Raw genomic sequence first — 12,437 nt, 5'->3', positions numbered from 1 at the left:
GGTGAGTTGTGAATAACTCAAACTTTAATGGCATTGTAAGAATTAAAAAATCTGTTTCAATGCCAGAATCAATTTTAAAGTTAATGTAAGAATTTCCAAGTCAGGAGATAATAATTATAATTTTTTTTGGACGTTAACCCAACTTGACCAACCTGATCGCCAAGCCAAAGCATACAGTGTATGGCTACAATATATTTCCCTTTTGCTACATATTGTATGCCACAATAAATTGAAAAAGCTTGGAAAAAACATCTTTATGTGTTTTTTTAACACTCAAAAAGCAGCTAATCTGCTTCATCATGTGTGCGTGTGTGTGTGTGTGTGTGTGTGTGTGTGTGTGTGTGTTATGTGTGTGTGTGTTTTATCAGATCTGATTGACAGTTGCTTGGCACAACTGGTTCACTGTGTTTACTTCTTGTTTTACTTATAACCACTGAAACCCTGATCTGTGGTGTGATAAAATGTAGTGTCAAAGAGTCAGCAAACATCCTGGGTAATGTCAGGTACACAGAAGTATTTAGCTCAAATGGAAGGAGTCTCTGTCTGTCTGCATTTCTGTTCTTCCATTTTTCTCGACAACCGTTCAATTTCACACTTGGCGGATATATTGCTGAGGACCCAAGGAAGTGCAGTGCGAGCTCTTGAGAGCTACAGGACATATTTATTGGTAGTGTGTTATGTACACACTGTGCGGTGTATTGCTCACTCTCTCCATCGCCCGCTGGAGAGAGAACGGAGATCTGGGACATATTTATTAGTAATCTTCTCAACAACTGTTCATCTGGTGGATTTCACACTTGGTGGGCGTATTGCTCAGGACCCAAGGAAGCACAGTGTTGAGTGTTTGGGTAAGCGCTTCTTGAGAAAACTGCAAGCAGCAATACCACATGCCAAGCAATCGGTCCGTTCTAAACGGGCATGGCTCTAATCAATCTAAAGTTAGCAAACATTAGCAAACATTAGCCATCATATGCTACTGGTCATACCAGACCACAGACAGTATATAAGAAGTTCACATAGTCACCGTGACGTGACCACGCCCTAAAGCATCCCCTGCTTTATGGTCTATTTGACTCTAAATGGGACCATAATTTACTAAATGAACATCATGCTGTATGTATTGAAGAAGACTTGGAACTAGCGATTGAGACCATAAACTCATGTTTACAATGTTTACTGAGGTGATAAATCAAGTGAGAAGTAGGGTCATTTTCTCATAGCCTTCTATACAATCCGAGGTTGCCCACTGTATCAGACTGAAATAACGCTGTAGCACCAAAAACCCTGAATTTTTATTTGCAACGTTCAAAAACGTTCAGAAGTTACATGCAGCTTTAAGACGAACCTTAAGCAAGACCCTTTAGCTCAACTGTTGTCGTACAGAAGACTGATCTTAAAAGAGATTTATCGTAGCACATACTTCAAAGGAGAATGTAATACTCCTCATATGCAGCGGTCAGCCTGGGAAATGGATCAGAAGGTACATGGATGGATGTAATCAAATGAAGGAGCAGCAGTGCTGCCTCCACAGAGACTCGCTCTGAGTTCTGCTTCCTTCTTTTGCATTTCTAGTTAGTCCAAGTTAAAACCCTTTAAAATGATCTTAACCTGTAGACTTACCGTATAATAAAGGTGGATTGTAGTGCTAGAGGGTAATACTTTTGAATTGATTTAGAATTTAATCATTTAAGTTAATTATATTTTCATTTATTATGTCAGGCTCTTTGGGGTCACGCTGTTGTTTACATTATACCTGCTAGTGTCTGGACATGATCAGCCATGGTTTCCTCCTCCCATACGAGGCCATTTGCTGCCAATCAGCATAAAATCCCCAGACTTTAGGGAATCACTTGAGCTAAACCATCAGTAAAGAGAATATATATATAAAGAAATATACATATTCACGTTCTTGCAGAGAACATTAATACCACCATCATGTCTTTACAGTAAATATATAGCAGCCAGTTAACTTAGTGCTTACCAGCACCTCTAAAATTCACAAATTAACATGTTATATCTCATTAGTCTAATCTGTACAAAAACTGAAGTGTAAATATGATAGTTGGCAGTTTTACTTCATGGCCAGGACCAGTTGTCAACTAGCCGAGACTCCAGGAAGTTACTGATCCCAATCAAAATTCCTAAATGTGCTCATCAAATACCGCCACTTGGTCAGTGCCCCTCGGGATCGGATACCAATGCATGGAGGCACACTTTAGGAGGCAACAAACACAGGACTTTCAACCAGAAGACCGTGTGAAATCGTCTCCAAACCCTAACTATGTGATTGTGTTGCCTAAAACTAACTTCCTGTGAAAACAGAAGTTTATTTTGAAAGGACACTATGCATGTAACGAGCGTATATTCACACGCCGTCCATGACACGTCCAAAATTAACGCAAAGAGGGGAACCTAGAGCGTCATAGTTTGAAACTTAGGGCCAGTGACCAAACGATTTGACGAGTTGGGAGTGAGAATGTGTGGAAATATCTTGTTAGTCTAATCCGTAAATATAACGTAAATACGGCAGTTTTACTTAACAGCCAGAACCAGTTGTCAGGCAACCAGCTGAGAGGAAGTTACTGGTTCCAATCAAAATGCCTAAATATTCTTCACCTGACACTAACAAGAAGAAATGAAAGTCTCCAAATATAAACTTTATGGAGACAAAAGGTGAAAGAGCAGTAACTATAGATGACATCACCCTTTAGAGTCCAGCCGAGATACATCTCAGTTGTCTCAGTTTTGTCTCGGACATCAGACAGGTGTCTGACCGGTTGCTCGGGCCGGATCACCCCGGGCCCCGGGCCTGGCTCTGGTGCCGTAACACTGGAGGTCAGAGGTTAATGGAGCAGAGTGGCGCCGGCCAGCCATCCCCCAGGATCCTGGGTGGATTTGGTAAACAGTGAAGCTGTCACTGCAGATTAATACTGAGAGGAGGTAGAACAGGGGGCTAATGGCTTCCAACTCAGCCATGAAAGTGCCTGTCTTCCCCATTCTCCTCTCTCCCTCATCCCCACAGATAAGCCCCGCAGGCTTAGGGAGGGAGGAAGGGGAGGAAGGGGGAGGAGGGAAGAAGAAGGTAGGAAAAGGAGTTAACTCAGAAAAGAGGAACTAACTAGAGGGCAATAATCACAAGTGCACTTGAGCACCTGAAAGTCTAAAGAGAAAAGAGAGAACATCTAAAAGCTAAAGGACCTTTTAAGGCACTGTGAATTTTTTGTTCTTCCCATTGTGTGGATGTAGATCTCCACCTCGAGGTCATTCACTGGTTACAGCTGTAGGAGCACCACCCCAACTGCCAGCCTCCCTCTGTGGGGGATCTTTGGGGACTTTTTCTTTTTTTTATATGAAGCGTATGCAAGCCTTGACACTGTGGTTTATCTGTCAGTGCATCTTAGATACGAGGGGGCGGCTCCCACCACTTTGTATGCAGCTTGTGTCAAGGCAGGATATTGTATGTCATGTCACTGCAGCGCTCTAGATTGTGGTCACGCTCTCGCCACAACTCATGCGACAGAGAGAGAAATTAAAGATGTGAATCCCTGTAAGGGTCTTATCTTAAACGATAGTCTTTAATTACATCATGACCTAATAATGCCTGTGTGTTTTCTTCAGAGTTGTGTTTTCCCATTTATGTAACACATGCATTTTGGTGATTTGATCCTTTTCTAATATGTTTCATGTTGTTGTTTATTTATTGGCGAATAAAACAGCAGTATTTCTGTTATTTTAAAAGACCAGTGTGTGACATTTAGGGGGATCTATCGTTTATAGTCGTTTATATCTAGATAGGGCCATTCACGTTTCCATGTTTTCATCCCGGCCAATCGTATTTTTCCTACACGCTTGGCACACGGGAGAAGTTTCAGTTGGTTGCAATCTGCAACCTAACCGCTAGATGTCGCCAAAACCTACACACTGCTCCTTTAAGTCCTTTAACACAGTACGGTACAGTACAGGCAACAGTAGTCACACTCATGCATCAATATTTTACAACTTGACCGAAACAGTATGAACACAGTCATCTGCAAAAAAAAAAAAAGTTCATAATTTTTGCACTTTTCTCGTTTTTTTTGTGCATTTTGACCTGAATTTCTGTTAATTTGTGATCCGAGTGTGTGTGTGTGTGTGTGTCCTATCTGAAATAACTGTACTTTACTGTACTCAGTCCCTCTCATTCCTCCAATTACCCATGATGCTTCCTCCCAGCTATGCTGTCAGTTGGCCTGCGGGGGGGTCCGGAGCAGCGGAGGGGGGTTTTGTCTGAGCGTATTCCATGCAGTACTCTATTGTACAGTCCTCACAATGGGACCGAGGCTTTGATCTTAGAGGGGTGCACCTCTCCTCTCTCTCTCTTCCTCCTCCTCATCCTCTTCTATTTCTTTCACTTTTCCTCCAGTATGAGCCTTCACCCTCCGCGTACCGCCGAGAGGGCCGAGAGGACAGAAAGGAAATGAAACACTGATTGAAATGAATGAAAATGTAATGAAGTGAAGGAAAGGAATACAAAGCAAGGAGGGACAACAAAAATCTGTTGTTGTGTTCCTCTTGTCCGTCCTTATTAAAAGGCCCGGGGGACGTACTGAGATGGCCCTCTGACAGATTGTTTGTGGTATATTGTTCGGCTCCCTCATCTCTCCGCTGACACTGAGCAGGTGCTGCCAGGGTGAGACTTGAGCTGGGGGGATATGGAGGCTCAGCGATGGGAGGGTTTGCTATACGGGTTGAAGGATGGGAGTTTAGCAGGGGAGGGGGGGGCAAGCAAGACAGTAAGAGCTCTATACATCCCCCGATGGAGTCTGTCAGGTCAATATTTTCTATACTTTGTGACTGCACTGTTAATTCTGCTGCTTCAATTCAACCACGCTCCCCTACCGGCTTCAGCCATCACAGAGCCCCATCATGTCCTCTGTGCTTGGCTTTGGAAAACAGAGCGCTTAGCCCCCCCCCACCCTCCCCTTCTCCCTAACCCTCCTTCCAATAGCCCAATGCTCCAGTGGGCGTCTATAGATTCCTGGATCCGCACAGCGTTGCATTGTCTCCCTCCCCTGGCCTTCTGCCAAGAGCCCAGCCAGCTTTGGAAAAGTTGTACTTCACCAGAGCCTAATCTTTTCTTTGCCCGGCTTCTTTTCTTGCTCCCCTCCCTCCTCCATTCTTTCTTTTCATCTCCCTGCTCGGCTATTTTCTTTATGCCAGAGAGCCTGCGAGTATTAACCGATGCACTGGCATTGAGGGTTTATTGTGTTCGGGACTGGATGGAGTGCAAAAGGCGGAGGAGTGGAGGGGTGGCGCTGAGGCTGCTGAATAAACAAGGACGTGCATATTGTACAGTCCAGATCTGAGATATGGTCAGTACTTTGTAGTTAGTTAAAGGTTAGCGTGCCCTGTCACCTGTTACCTCTAGTGGTACTAAGTCAAGCAGATAGTTTCGCTTTTATTTTCCCAGGTATTGAGATATTCATCTCTTACAACTTCCACAACAGTATATCTTTCCAGAACGTTATCCCTGCCACTCGGGGTATTCCCCAGACGCCACTGTGAACGTTTTTCAGTGGAACTACTCCTGAAACTATTGATTACCACTGAAGAAATGTTCCCTATGGCAACTGTTGACCACAAAGTATTTAGTTGAATCTAATCTAGTGTATGGTGTAAGTATACTTGAAACTAACTGACTTCCATATAAACTAAACCAAACTTACAGCAAGTCGCGGACTCAATGATGTGAGGTTTTGCAGTAACAACTAAGTCGAGGAGTGGAGTAGTAACGTTACGAAGCTTAGAGAGACAGAGTTAATGACTAAAATGTAACAACTTAATGCTTCATCCACACACTCTTGTCACAGCAGAGGAAAGTACATAGCTATCGCCAAATGAGTGACAACTTTGTTCGGCTCATTTTCTGTAACCAGTGCAGCATTAAAGTATGGCGGCTAACTAGCGGACAGCTGGCTAATTAGCTAGCTTGCTAACTCTGCCATGCTTTAATGCTACACTGGTTACAGAAGCTGACCTATGTTGTCACCATAACAACTAATAATCATCACCATTTTCTTTTGTACTGGTCAAATGACCACAGAAAACAGTTCAATGTTCATTCTACTCCTCTTTCTATGGTCAAAGGTTGTTCACTTCGCAGTAAATATTGATTGTAGCAGTTTTTGAATGCACTGACAAACAATATTGTCTTACTGGTAGAGGCGTCGGATCATAAAATACTTATATCTGTGTTGTTTTACAAGGCAGTTACACAAACAACGTAATTTGTCATTTCTTTATAAGAGATAAGGACACACTTTCTAACAGTCTTTCCTCAAAGTCATTCACGCTGTATTACTTGGTTGTAATTGTTTTGTGCAGAGAGCTCGAGAGAGAGATCCTGCACACTCTCTCACCTCCACACACCTGGCCACCCGCTCGCTGTGACGTGGCCGTGCTTGTTGGGAATGTGGGTCTCAGAAAAGTTTGACAAAAGCTGTCAACCACACCCTCACCGATCCTGACATCGGAGAGGTGATGTGGGGGGAGGAGATTTCAAACGTAAAGTTTGGCGATCCGGCAAGCGCTGTTTCTGGAAAGAGACGCTGCAGCTGAATATCTTAAAATCCTTTGAGCACCAAAAATGAAATCCCATGCATTGGATTGCAATGAGCGCAGATATGACACCCATCTGCATGGCTAAATACCACAAAAGTTTTTAATTTTGGTGAACTGTCCCTTTAAAAATGTATTTCCCACACTTATTGTGACTCCCTCACTATTTCAGTCACACACTAACTTGCTCTACCTCTTTTGCCTCTCTCTCCAGGACATGATAAGACCTGTATTTCCTGAGGGCAGCTCAGAGGAGTCTAACTCTTCTGGTCTATCCCTGCAACTCCTCCACCCTCAAGTTGACCCCCCAGCTCACTCAGTGTCGCCTGTCCCGGCAGCACCCACACCCTCGAGGGCTCGCACGGTGGGGGCATCCCATCCCGACAGCACTCTACATCCCAGACGTAAACAAAGGTGACAAATGGGCCACGATATCGGGTATCAGGTGTCGGCGTGGAAGATTTATAAGGTAACAAGACAATGGGAGGCAGACACAAAAAGCCCCTATCTTCAATCAACGCTTAGAGGAAGAGGGCCGGCTCCCCGCTGCAGCAAAACACACTTTGGTTTCAGCAACCGTGGAGGAAATTATTTCCCTTTTAATCCTCTCAGTATTCTCACCCATGCGGCACAGATTAGCTGCTCTCATACAGCTGAATCAGATGTTCGGGGCTCACCGGGAGGACATGTTTTGCTGCGCTGATTGAAGACAGAGGAGTCAGACACAAGAGGAGTTGTTGTGAAATGAAGGAAGTTCCCACTTATGGAGAGGGAAGTTCGGGGTTAGGTAGAGCTCGGTCGGGGATGGAGGAGGCAGTTGTCCGTGTCATCCCGTTTCACAATCAGCAGCCGGTTGACTTACAATAATCAGGAAACGCCTCATGACTCTTTGTGATTTGCAGGATTTCCAAACACACGTCTTGTTCTTTGTTGGTTAGTTGATAATAAAGCACAGTATAAGATCAGTCTGTGTAGGAGGAGGCATATGCAGGGAAACAGTTAAAGCAGCAGACCACACAGATGTAATCAATCAAGGAGTGTAAAAAAAACAATCCCAGTCTGGAAGCTATAACCTGCTGTGATATACAGACAGTGTATACAGAGCTAAAATGATAAAATATAGCTGTTATCTACATGCATCTGGTTCACCGTCACTCCCTTTTGGTGTGGATTTCAACTTAAGGCCTTTCATATTGTAGCCCTGGCCCAACTATTGAGACTACACTGAGATGTGTTGAATTTATGATGAATTAAATGACATATATGAATATGAATACAGCATTTTAACTCTCACGATACTTCTTTAAACCTGCATTCATTATTTTTTTTTTCAATTTGTGACATATCATCCATCACCTTTGAAGGTGATATGACGAACTTTGTTAGCTGTTTATTTACATGCAGTTATGGAGCAACATTATTAATTCATTTGGAGTCGTGTTTCTGGCCACCTGTTGAATTTAAGTCCAATATTCACTCTCTTTCACCAACTCCTGAGGGAAATATCTGGTTCTTTAGCTGCTAAATGCTCCACTATGTTCACCAGGTAGGCACTCACTGTGTCTGTCTGTTGTTTGGTGTTGAGCTGGTATAATGTGCAGTTGGTTTTTAGAGTTTTTTCTCTGAAAACAGCTGCCTGCTGCAGCCAAAAAACAACACTATGAGAGCAGTAAACCAAAATAGTAAAGCTACAGCGAGACAGCAATGAGCTGAAACTCGCTATAAAGCTTCGTAAAGCCGAGGGGAACTGCAGTTTTGGGTGATAATTCTCTTTAGGTTCATCACTATGAGCGACCCCTCTCACTTTGTCATATTGTCTTTTGATTTTGTTAATATAAAAATATTGATTATAGCCAGTTTAAAGTCAAATGACTTGTCTTCGTTGTGGTTTTAAAGAGTCCGAAATGTTATTGATACATTCAGCAGCACAGACAGATCCTCTCATCCGTCTCTGAGTCATTCAGGTGATGACAGGCGAAAGACGAGTGTGTGTGTGCGTGTTGGGGAGTGAGGGGACGTTGGCGCCACGTACCACACGATCCACGCGGATTCACGAAATGGTGTTTGTGACACGTGAAAATCCTGCCTGCAGCGTTCAGGCCGCACACTCCCCCTCCCTGCTCACGGGACACGATCAACCTCCATCTCCTCCTACGCCGTGCGCCCACGGCCGCCCTCAGAGGACCTGAAACTGGAGACGCAGTCAGCAGGAGTGACCCTCCACCCTGTCATCCCCACTCCCTGTCCTTTGTCTCCTCACAATGTGGAGCGGTACAGTGAGTGAACAGATTCCTTACACAGCTCCTCACCTGGAGTACAAATAAAAACACTCACTCACAGTATTAGTTGGGTTTGTTTCTTAAGTAGAAAGTAATAGCTGAAAAATGCTGACACTTAAAAACATCTGCATTTTATCAAATAATAATAATAAGATGATAATGTGTACTCCCCTCAGCTCTACTGAGTTTTAAGCGTCTTTTAGCTCATAGTTCTCTCCAGTTTTGGTTCACTGTTATAGTTCTCACCGTCGCTTTCCAGCTGCAGCAGAAAAAAAAACTCTGATAAACCCAGCACCAGACGGACAAACGGACAGAAAAAGTTAGTGACTAACTGGTGAACATGGTGGAGCATTTAGCAGCTAAAGATCCAGATATTTCCCTTAAGAGTTGTTGGCCGAAGCGCGACCCCCAAATCAATGCCAATGCTGCTCCACGTCTGCTGGCTGTATAAACAAACAACTGTTTGCTAACACGTCCACTCTCAGTCATCTTTATAAGGTGATAATATGTCAGTGTTGTGTTTACAGCTTCCTGCGCTGCCCCCGAGTGGCCACAAAATCACTTGTCGCAGGTTTGAACCTTATGAAAAAAGGTTTATTTTAACTTGTTGCCAATGCAACTTGTTTAAAGTTTGTTCTACAAAACACTAAACAAGAAGACAGGCAGATTGCTGCATTAGAATAAAACAAACAAATTACGCTTGAGTGATGTTTCATCTCGCTGGTCTGACTGACTTTTAGGACTCAATAATTGACTATAATTACTTGGAGATTATGAGTAGATTATCCAGACTACCACTGCTGTTATTCAAATCTAACAGGCTGTTCTCATACTCTGCTTGTAGCCATACCTACGAAAAGTAATGCACTGTAATTCATACATATACATATATATACGAGGACATTTATTGTTATTTATTATTTATGAGGAAACGATGAATCTGATGTCATCTTTCAATGCTTTGAGCATCACAAACTAATTTACATCCACCTCCATTGGAGTGGGGACAGAACTCTCAGAGATGAATATCTCAAAACTTTAATAATTGGCTAGATAACACAGGAAGTAACTGAGACAAATTAGTTTTTCTTGAATATGCGTGAACTGACCCTTTAACATCTAACCGAGGCGAGTTATTTTAAGTTACAGAATATAAATCACAGTATAAATCCTGTAATTAGTTCACTGTTTATCTCACGTAATTTATCACAGACGATCATCAGTCTTATGATTGCACTTCAGTAAAAGCCACGGAGCAACATTTTTCCACTGCCGTCTAAACATGGCTTCACACCAAAATTCTTAAGTCCCCTCAGTGGGCGGAGTTTTCCCAGAGGGTTGCCGGCGCTGGGCCCCGATTGGTTGACGGAGACGGTTGAATTGAGTGACGGGCTGTCAGAGGGGATCCATCGGGGGGACAATGTGCGCACTCAGAGGCTCAGAGGTCAGCCTGCTAACAACGGTAGTGAAGTTTGTTTTCTGCTGAGGAGCCACCCTTTCATGTGTGCCACTCATTATCAGAGCTTGTGCCCCCCGCTGCCCCAAACAAGGCTGTCTGTGTGTGTTTTATATCTTCCAGTGACCCTGTTTTGCCAGAACTGGAGCGCATACAATTGGGAATCAGGTTGACCTGAGCCGGTCGAGGCTCGAGTGTGTTTTCATTGGCATCAAAGAGGGGCAGCAGGAATGGCAAACGAGCGTCTGTTTTATCTGGACAGCCTCTATCACTCGCTGCAGTTTTACTCTCGCTTTCCCAAGCCTATAATAACCACAGCATCTTTTCAGTTATTTCCAGCTGTCTGCGCTCCAAAGCTTTTACATAATCAGTGTTGCAAAAGGACGTACATCTTGAAAAACGCTGTGCAGAATATGGAATAGTTCCTGGAATGTGACTACCCTTGGGGTGATGTCAACAGCGCCAGATTTTTAGGAGTTGCCGGAGAGCAGTAAAGTGAGCAGAAACAGTTGACGTCCTATGGAGGAACAGACGAGTTAAGATCAATAGCGTGGAGATAGAGGAGTGTTATTTTGAGCAGAAGCCAGATAGACACAGGCCTTTTGTGTTAAAGATGAGAGAGGGACTGAGGCTGTGTGAATTCACGGAGTTTGCATGTGTGTGTGTGTGTGTGTGTGTGTGTGTGTGTGTGTGTGTGCAAGAATGCAGGCGTGCAAACAATGTATGTGTGAATGAGGATGTGTGCATGCATTTCCGTGCATGTGCGTGGGTTCAATTGCATGTGTCCATTTTGATCAGACGTGGCATTTTTCTCTGGAGAAGAAAGCGTCTCACTGTCCTTGTCGTGCTGTCCCGGGTCTAAAGTCTAGCCCGGCCTGGTCTGAGACCGGGCCGGCATGGCTGGAGCTCTGTGTCTCTGCACGCTGAAGCCCGGCCTTGTTCCCAGCTGTTTGTTCAGCTGGCCCACCAGCGGGGACACCAGGGACTCAAAACCCCCCTCTCAGGCCCAGTCGGACACCTCCACCGCCGCACCCACCCAGGTCACCAACCTCCTGACCCCTCACCCGGGGGTTATTTGCTCCGAGGCCATCATTTAAGAAGGGTGTTTTGTTCAGCTCTCATTTGGTCTGCAGCCTCCGCTTAGGCCCTTGTCATCAGTGCCATTGATCTGCTCCAAATGAGCTGATTAGGGGGCCTGCAGTTTGTCCTGTTGAGTGGGCCGGCCTAAGCTGGGCTGAGCTCGGCAGGATGAGGAGGGGGGGTCATGAGGATGAGGGACACGGGGTCAGAGTGCACGCAGAGCAAACACAGTTGGGCATTCACGCTCCAAGATGCAACATGAAATTAGTGGTTGTTTGAAGAGGATTGGATCAAGCCCGTTTGGTCGTGTTTGTTATGTCAGGTCCAGCCCCTGTGGCTTTGGTGATGCTGCAGCGCTCAGATCAGTGTTGTCTCTGACGGCGCTTTGTTTGATTTTCACTAATGGACATCATAGACCCCTTTCACTTCATCTTATCGCTTTGTCAAACTTCTTTTAAAGCTCATGTATGGGCATTTTTCCTTTTGTAGCCATAAAGGTCAGGGTTGTAAGGGTTTCGCTGAGTTCATGCATACCTATACAGTAAGTATGATAGATTTAGGTCAGGGGTCAGCAACCTGCGGCTCTTTAGCTCCTCTCCAGTGGCTCCCTGTGGCTTTGACAAAAAAAGAAATGAATAACGGTTATTTTTTAACATATTCATTTTCATGTATCATTGTTGTGGGCCTAAAGTGATTCTTACATTCTCCAGTTGTATAAATATTTAGCCTATACACCGAATAAAAACACGTTTTAACATTTCAGTCAACTAAAATATGCGTCATAACCTAAGTACGTCTACAGCCCGGTGCCTTTTCCTCTAATTCTCCCAAACCTCAATAGCAGTGACTAGTCTTGTGTTTCCCTAGCGAGGCTAACTATGGATTCAAGATCCCCAAAAAATAAAAGTCTTGGAGAAAAATAGTGAATTTCAATAGTGTGTGGACAGATTTGTACACTTTCACCAGCAACACTGCTGGTTTACCACTATGCTTGATCTGTGGCGAGAAATTAGTAAACAACAAAA

The 12,437-nt window shown here is 44.1% G+C and overlaps 1 long non-coding RNA gene across 1 annotated transcript in view; it reads left to right on the top strand.

Annotated features, from left to right (window-relative positions):
• LOC141783599 (uncharacterized) overlaps window positions 1-11,001 on the top strand; it is a 129,555-nt gene extending 118,554 nt beyond the window's left edge. The window contains exon 4 of the long non-coding RNA XR_012597311.1: window positions 6,812-11,001. This is a non-coding gene — a long non-coding RNA (uncharacterized LOC141783599). The remainder of the gene's footprint in view (window positions 1-6,811) is intronic.
• Window positions 11,002-12,437: the final 1,436 nt, after the last annotated feature.

This window comes from Sebastes fasciatus, chromosome 15 (assembly GCF_043250625.1).
Source record: "Sebastes fasciatus isolate fSebFas1 chromosome 15, fSebFas1.pri, whole genome shotgun sequence".
Lineage (NCBI taxonomy): Eukaryota > Metazoa > Chordata > Actinopteri > Perciformes > Sebastidae > Sebastes > Sebastes fasciatus.
The sequence above is the reverse complement of the archived record's forward strand: the minus strand, read 5'-3'. Positions and strand labels throughout refer to the sequence as shown.